The sequence below is a fragment of the Furipterus horrens genome, unplaced genomic scaffold (genome assembly GCF_987537825.1).
Source record: "Furipterus horrens unplaced genomic scaffold, mFurHor1.1.pri manual_scaffold_3, whole genome shotgun sequence".
Taxonomy (NCBI): domain Eukaryota; kingdom Metazoa; phylum Chordata; class Mammalia; order Chiroptera; family Furipteridae; genus Furipterus; species Furipterus horrens.
Window position 1 is genome coordinate 44,814,012 of NW_028327173.1, and position 8,854 is coordinate 44,822,865.

At 38.9% G+C, this 8,854-nt stretch overlaps 1 pseudogene; it reads left to right on the top strand.

Annotated features, from left to right (window-relative positions):
* Positions 1-2,189: 2,189 nt before the first annotated feature.
* On the top strand, positions 2,190-2,714 carry LOC150015011 (large ribosomal subunit protein uL11 pseudogene; annotated as a pseudogene).
* The last annotated feature ends 6,140 nt before the right edge of the window (positions 2,715-8,854 follow it).

An 8,854-nucleotide genomic window follows, 5' to 3' on the forward strand; every position in this document is an offset into this window, starting at 1 on the left:
CCAGTTTTATAAGTCTAACAAAATGGCTATATTTTAAATTCAATTATTTGATAACCTTGAATCTTTACACTAGTCTGACTGAACCAAGAATTTACAGACGCTGGACAATAAAAACAAGCTAAGGGAACTCCAGTCCTATTCCTAGCTATTAAAGTTCTCTAGGTTTGCTTCAGTCTGGCTTCTCAATCAGATTCATTAGCCAGCAGCTTCTGGACTTTGTCTCCTCTTTATGGCCATGAGTTTTGTTGCTTCCTGGGTTTGATGATGAAATCTGCCTTTCTCACTTGGACCCTTGGCACAGAAGCTCACTTTTCCCAGCCCCATGAACAATGGGGAAAAGATTTTATTCTGTTCAGTCACCTGACCAAGTTTGTTTGAAGATACGCTTTAAGGTCTGGAAAAATATAGTCCATGTAGAGTTCTCTATGCAGTGGAATTGTTAGAGATTTTTATTCTTTTTTGTTCTAAGTTTTTTCTCAAACATGGGAAGAAACAAGGGTAACATACATATCCTCTTCACCCAGCACAGATCAACTTTTCTGTGTTTTAGTTTTTAACTTTCGTAGTAAGATGTTAACAAAGGACTCCTTGGCTAAACAAACAAACAAAGCTCTTAAAATCACTTGTACACTCAACATGTCATTTAATTCTCAAAACAACCCAGCAAGGATGATCAATCTTTTTTTTTTTTAATTCTACTTGGGTGATAAGGATATGGAAAACAACAAAAAAATTGACTGAGCCTCCTTTATACAGCTGATTAGCTTTATATATGGGACTAGAATTCAAGGTCAAAAATAATTATGGTATAAATTGTCTGAAAATTGAAGGTGGCAGTTTCTTGTGGTTACCAAAGTGTGAGCCCAAAATTAGATTTTTAATATTCATTCACCAGTCATAGCTCTCCCTGATCCTGCTGGACTCACCAATACCACATTACCCTATCTAAGGATTAACTGTCCCCACTTCAATGCTTTGGTAATCATTTTTCTAAATTAAACATTGGGATTTGTAATCTAGCAAAAGAGCTCTTACTGAAATGCATGAATTAATTTAGAGAGAAAATCTTCCAGAGACATAGAAGTTAAAATCCAGTAAAGAAATAACCTTTGTTTTAGAAAAAAAAAAAAAAGAAAGAAAGAAAGAAAAGAAATCAGGTCTTTTCTGGAAAATCTGGGACATTGAATCATTGGGCGTAATGTGCTTCCCCCTAGGGACATAGGTCACTTTCAATATTTGCCAAAGTATTAGATCATTTCTAAGCTTTAATAACTGAGCTGTTTCAATGTGTTTTGGTAAAAGTTTAAAATCTCCCTGGCCCCATTTTATCAAACATATATCTTTGATTATATAACGTCTCTTCCTTAGGATATTAGTGAGAGAATAACCATCTACTTAATTTTTATCATGTCTGTAGAAGAGCTCTGGAAGAGGGTTTGGAGAAATAGGAGGAATTTGTAACCTAAATAGGAAAGCACTTAATTATTCACCTGACTAAAAGTGTGTCAATCTCTGCTTCTCAAATAAACTGAAAATCAGGGGTAAACTTTAGATCAAAAACAGACACTCAGAGATCAAATAAGGACACAGGTATATAAAAAAAAAAAGAGCTGAACCAAATTTGTTGTGGAATAATCAGAAAATAAAGATACTTAAAAAAAAAAAAAGAATAAAAACTACCTGAAATTCTACTAGCCAGAGATAAGATTAAAATTTTAAGATATATACTTTCATACTTTACATGCATATATACATATGTATAATAAAAGCTATACATTCTGTTTTATAATCTGCTTTTTAAAATTCATTAATATATCATAAATATATTTCTATGTGAAATGAGAAGATAAAATGTCATGTTAGTTACTACATAGAATTTTATTAACTTATCAAAATTGGTATAGAAAATCTTTGGTTTGTTTCTGAATTTTGATATTTATAAACATTAAGATGATAGACATTGTTATAATCAAAACCTTTGGAATCCTTTGTTTATCCCTGAAGATAAACTCTGGGAAGTGGAATCGTAAAGTATATTTGTTAAAATTCTTTGCTTGCAAGCAACAGAAACCCAGCTAGAACTAGCTTAAGGAAAAAGGGAGAATTTATTGACTTATATTCATTCAAGAATTTAAAAAAATGATTAGAGCTTTTTTCTGGCTTTCGGCCTAGAGGGGGGGCAAAGGTGCAACTTTCTTCAGTGGTCCCAAATCTGGCTTTATCCGACACCAGCCACCTCCACCATGCCACCGAAGTTCAATCCAAGTGAGATCAAAGTCATATACCTGAGGTGCCTTGGCAGGGAAGTTGGTGCCACATCTGTCCTGGCCCCCAAGATCAGGCCCCTGGGCCTGTCTCCAAAAAAGGCTGGTGATGACATCACCAAAGCAACCAGTGATTGGAAGGGTCTAAGGATGACAGTGAAACTGACCATCCACAACAGACAGGCGAAGGTAGAGGTGGTGCCTTCTGCCTCTGCCCTGATCACCAAAAAGAAGCAAAAAACCATTAAGCTCCGTGGGAATATCACTTTTAATGAGATGGTCAACATTACTGGACAGATGTGGCACCAATCTTTAGCTAGAGAACTCTCTGGAATCATTAAAGAGATACTGGGGACCGCCCAGTCTGTGGGCTACAATTTTGATGGCCGCTGCCCTCAGGGCATCATAAGTGACATCAGCAGTGGTGCAGTGGGATGCCCGGCTAGTTAAGAACTACAAAGAAAAATAATACAATTAAAGATAATTTGACAACCAAAAAAAAATTTTTAATTAAAAATCATTAGAGGTTTTGCTCATTGAAAACTATAAAGATGTGTTTATTTCTGTCTGATGTCCAATGTCTAAATATAATTTGTCTGCTTTTTAAATTTTTTCAGAAGGGAGGGTAAATGTGGCCCCTATCATTGCATTTTGGTCCAAAATAAAGTCTCTAATTCAACAATTATTTTGGGAGCGTCTATCATGTGCCAGGCACTTGGGATCCCTGTTTTTGTAGAGCACTTGACCAAACTACAAAGGTTGGAAGTTGAGCTGGTTCCAGGGACAGCAGGACTTGGGGATATAAATGCTACCAGATTTCAAGGTCTCTGTCTCTCTTTGGGAATTGACCTTAGACAAAGGGAGGCTCCTCCTTCAAGGTTATGCCTCCTCCCTAGTAGCAACTTGCATTCAAAGCCTGATCATTGAAGGACACCAAGGCCTCACCTCTTGCCTTGATTCAAAATATATCTGATGGGCCATCCCAGCTTTAGAGGTGTTAGGTTTGTGCTGGGAATAAGGGAGGAGACGGGTGGACCAGTTCAAAGCCTTTACTGAAGATGTTCAAGCAGGCGGGCTGAGTCTGAGCAGGCAACGGCAGTAAGGAAAGGGGTAGAGGAATTTTTAAAGGCATGGAGCAGGCCCCCAGGGGGGTGAGTCACCCTGCTGGTCAGCTCCAGAGTCCAGGATGTATGTGAAGCAACAATGCCCTCTGGTTAGGGATGGTTGCAGTGGGAACAGAAAATCCCTGAGATTTATGGCCCTTGTTTCTGGGAAATGCTCAAGGGAGAGGGGAACCGATTCTCAGCAGGATGCCGGCGGCTATGTCTCCATTGCCTCAGATATAGGGAACCTTGTGATTGGGTGCATGGCCAGTGACACAGACCCTCTTTGTTTCAACACCGGTGTTGGCTCAGGTCATGTAAGACTGCAGGCCATGGTTCCCAAGAACACAGTGACCACTGACCATAGCCTGTTTTGCAAGGCCTGACACAGGCGGCAGGTTTTGGGGCAGGCAACATGGGGTCTCTGGCTCTAACAAGAGGTACCCATGGGACCAGTTGAGGAGCCTGAGTAACTTGAGAAGGTCTGGCTCTTGGCAGATCTGAAGGAAAGGGTTGAATTTATGTTTTAATTCTGACAGATAGGAGAGAAATGGAGAAAAGTAAATATGAAGTAAAATCATAAGACTGTTTCAATTAAGAAAGACCAACCACCTGGCCATGAGACCCCTCTCTAGGACTCTGAAGATCTTCATCAAGTGCTGAGTGGAAGTAGGTTTCTGGTGAAAGCAGTGAAAAGACTGGGCTTCCCTCCTGGGCTGGCCTAGGATGGAATAGAACTGTAAAGCAAGCACAGGTCTACTTAGGAGTTTAGAGACAGTCTGAGGAAAGAAGTGCTAGAACTTTTCAGGAACAGTGACAGCACTATAAACTCTAGAGGCTATAAGGTTTAACTAGTGAATATCTGGATGTATTGGTCAGTAGCAAATATTTTAGAGAATAAAGTATAGCATTATTCTCCAAACATCTGAGAAACTAATAGTAAAATTAACAAATGCCCCCCACCCCTTACCCCAATCATAGCACAATAAGATAAAGGTAAAATGGTCTCGGAATACAAAGGTCCTGAACAACTAATTGATATATTAAAGCAAATATATATTTTTATGTCATTGCTTAGCTTTGTAATGCAGAGAAAAACTGGGGGAAGAATTAGACGGGTCTAAAGTTATAATAAAAAAAAGAGACAGCAAGGAAAAAAGGAAACATTTTTCTAAGGAGAATTTAAGAAATAAATTATGGCAACAATAAAAAAGAAATAAATTATGTTCATCCATCTATAAAACAGATAAAAATAATCAAAATTCTAGGCTCAATAAAAAATTTCCCAAAGTGGTCCTTTATGTTGTATTAATTAAAAAATAAACAAAAAATAACAACACCCTTCCCTCCTTAACTGTCTACTGAAGAGGTACCTCTGCAAATGAATACAAATATTGATTGCAAATCCTACCAGAAGATAGACAAATGAATTAGATAATCCTCAGAAAGCCATTTCTACCCTGTTACTGGGATCTTTTGATGGTGTGACCTGAGGATTACAAGCACAAATCTGAACTGAAAATAAATTAAGAGTGCCATCTACTGGCAGTTTATTGGAATCAGTTTTATTCATTTGGCTTGTATGCCAAATATACTTCCATAATAGCACTGTGATCAACTTTGTGGATAAATTTAATCTGAACAACCTTCATGCTATACCTTGTATGAAAGAAGATACCTTGAAATACAGACACCCATGTTTAGGAATCGTTCTTTGGGATTTGGCCAACGTGGCTATTAGTAAGAATGATGACAGGTTATACGATGTTTAGTAAAGTAAAGATAATAATATGTCCCGCACTGGTTCATGTACTTTACTTATATTAATTTTTTATAGTCTTCACAACAACCTTGTAAGGTATTTGCTATTATTATTCTTATTTTTCAGATGAGCACAGAGAATTAGATATTTTGTCCCAAAGTCAGGCAACTAGTAAGTGTCAGAGCTCGGATTCTGACTCAAGCAATTTGATTGCAGAGTCTATACTCTTAACCATAACCAGAAAAAAAGTCTATTGAATTCATATTGTGTAATCAGCATTGTTATGGCTTATAGTGACACTAAGACAAATTTGAGAAAGTAACAGTTAGTCAGGATGAAAATGCAAACATAGATACATTTTAGTATAAATAATGTGGTAAGTTAATTAACACATGCAAAGAGTGCTCAGAGACCACTAAGTTTCAGCCTAATGTAGAAAAAAGGGGATAATATCTTAGCTTGTTCCACTAGTCATTGCACCAACCACACTAAAACATAATTGCCTGTTTACTTTTCTGGACTGCGACTCAGGGGCTATGTCTACTTGCTCACTCCCCCCACTTTGGTCCTCACCCCATATTGGACATTAATGAATATTTGTTTAATGAATAAATGTAATTCACTATTGAGAAAAAAATCTGAGACACAGAGTGATGAGAAATCAGCCTGGAGGAGTGTGCAAAGGCCACGCCCAGAGAGCTTGATACGCTATATTAAGGAGCTATTCTGTTGAACTGTTCTACTATTCCTACATGATCTCACATTTTCCATGGTTTCAAGACTCACATGATTTTCATTTTTTCTCTAGGACTGTAGTAAAGTAATTGTGAATGCCTGCTTGGAGTGTCAGATTGGGATATCCTGGAGGTATGTAAGACTTAAGATGTTAACATATTCAAAGGGAACTCATTTTCGTCTCTATCATTAAATCTATTATTTTACCTGTATTTGTTTATTTTAAAAATTGAGGTATAATTTACATAATATTAAATTCACTCTTTTCAAATGTACAATTCAGTGTTTTAGTATATTTACTAAATATACTAAATTTACTAAATATTCCTTCACCTTTTCACCTATTCCCCTAACACCCCTTCCCATCAGGTAACCATCAAACCATTCTCTGTATCCATGATTCTGTTTCTGTTCTACTTGTTTGCTTATTTATTTATTTATTTTAGATTCAATTATTGATAGATATGTATTTATTGCCATTTTATTGTTCAGAGTTTAGATCTCCTTCTTTTTCTTAAATAAGCCCCTTTAACATATCATATAATAATGGTTTGGTGAGGATGAACTCCTTTAGTTTTTTTCTTGCCTGTGAAACTCTTTATCTGCCTCTTGATTCTAAACAATTGCTTTGCTGGATAGAGCAATGTTGATTGTAGGCCCTTGCTTTTCATCACTAACTATTTCTTGGCAGTCCCTTCTAGCCTGCAAAATTTCTTTTGAGAAATCAGCTGACAGTCTTATGGCAACTCCCCTGTAGGTAACTACCTGCTTTTCTCTTGCTGCTTTTAAGAGTCTCTCTTCACTTTTAACCTTTGGCATTTTAATTATGATATGTCTTAGTGTGGGCCTCTTTGCACCCATTTTGTTAGGGACTCTCTGTGGTTCCTGGACTTGTACATCTATTTCCTTCACCAAATTAGGGAAGTTTTCTTTCACTATTTTTTCAAATAGATTTCCAATTTCTTTTTCTTTCTCTTCTTTTTCTGGCACCCTTATGATACAACTGTTGATATACTTGAATTTGTCCCAGAGGCTGCTTATACAATCCTCATTTTTTTGGATTCTTTTTCCTTCTTGTTGTTCTGATTGGTTGTTTTTTGCTACCTTATGTTCCAAATCATTGATTTGATTCTAGGTTTCATCCACTCTGCTTTTGATTCACTGTAAATTGTTCTTTATTTCAATTAGTGTATCCTTTGTTTCTGACTGAATCTTTTTTATGCTGTCGAGGTCCTCACTAAGTTCCTTGAACATCCTTATAACCAGCGTTTTGAACTTTGCATCTGAAACATTGCTTATTTCCATTCTGTTCAGTTCTTTTTCTAGAGTTTTGTTCTGTTCTTTCATTTGGGCCATGCTTATCTCCTCATTTTAGCAGCCTCCCTGTCTTTATTTCTATATATTAGTAGAGCTGTTACAACTCCCTGTCTTGGTAGTGTGGACTAATGTAGTAGATGTCCTGTGAGGTCCACTGGCATGGCTTCCCCTATCATCCAAGCTGGGTACTTGAGGTGTGCCCTTTTGTGGGCTGAGTACACCCTCCTCTTGTAGTTGAGACTTGATTGCTGTTGGCAGGTCAATGGGAGAGATTTACCTAGGCCAGTCAGCAAGGACTAACTGTGACCACTGACCACCAGCCTTCACCCTCCATGGAGGATCAGCTGTGCAGGGGCCCACTCCACAGAGTAGGCTTACTTCAGCAGGGCTCCGGTCCCCACTTGTGTTCTGTCTGAGGCCACTTTTATCATAAGCTATAAAACAATCTGCAGCTGACTGCTTCTTGTGTTGGCCTTGGAATTGCCCTAGTGAGGCCAGGCTATGAACCAAGGCCAGCTGCTACTAGACCTGGAGCCATTTAGCAAGGTACAGGGGCTTGCTGAAGGCACTTGCTGCTTGTTTGAGAGGATTTAGGAAGATCAGAAGCTTAGTCAAGACAAGTCATTGATATGGAAAAGCCACTGTTTGCCGCTTGGATAGGCTTGTAAGTAGGGTAGGGCAGAGTCTCAAGGAATCACCAGGGTGGGGCAAACAGTTTGAGCCAGGTTGATGCCATCTCAGATATGGTGCCTGCCATGCTCTGTGGCTCTGGGGTGGAGAGCTCAGAAGAGGAACAATGGCCTCTGCCAGGAGTTTTGTCTTAGAGAAAGCTGTCCCCCAGTTCTTGCCATGATGCTAGACACTTCAGTTCCTGCCCATATGCCACTGGTGCCCTTCAAGCTGCTGCCTTGGTGCTGGAGCTCAGAGGGAGTGAGCTTGAGTAAGTCCACGTGCAGGCCCTTTAAGAGGAACTGCCTGGGGATCCAGCAGTTTGTTCCCTTGACTCAATCTCCAAAGGGACTTATACTCCCGGCATTGGAACCCTTGGCTGGGGCACCTACTGTGGGGCTGGGACCCCTTGCTCCCAAGATATCCCTTCTGACTTTTATCCACCATATGTGAGTGTGGGACCAGCCTCTTCTACGTCTCCATGTCCCTGTGCTCCCTACCAGTCTGGATGGATATGGTTTCTTCTTTAATTCCTTGGTTGCAGGACCTCCATTCAACTCAATGTCTGCCAGTTCTGAGTGGTGCTTGTTCTACAGTTCAGCTGCAATTGTGATGTGGCTGCATGAGGGGGCGGGCGGTGCTTGCCCGTGCCGCTGCCATAGTGGAGCCACAGCCGTGCATTTTTCACTTCTAGCAATTCTGTCTGGTCTTCTTCAAATCGATCTGGTTTTTAAAAACACTATGATTCTTATCCTTTTTTTTCTTTTTAAAATCACTTTAAACATTCTTATTTCATAAGCTCTGTCAAATAATCATATTTCCAGATATTCTTGGGTTTCTAAGTACTTCTGTTGGCTATTTCACTCATGATAAATTGTTCTGTGTGTGTGTGTTTCTTTTTAACCAGATTGTGACCATATCTTAAACAAATTAGGAATTTTGTGGTGGCCTGAGTTTTAGGGTCTATTCTTTCAAGAAAGTCTCATTATTTGCAGATTCCATAT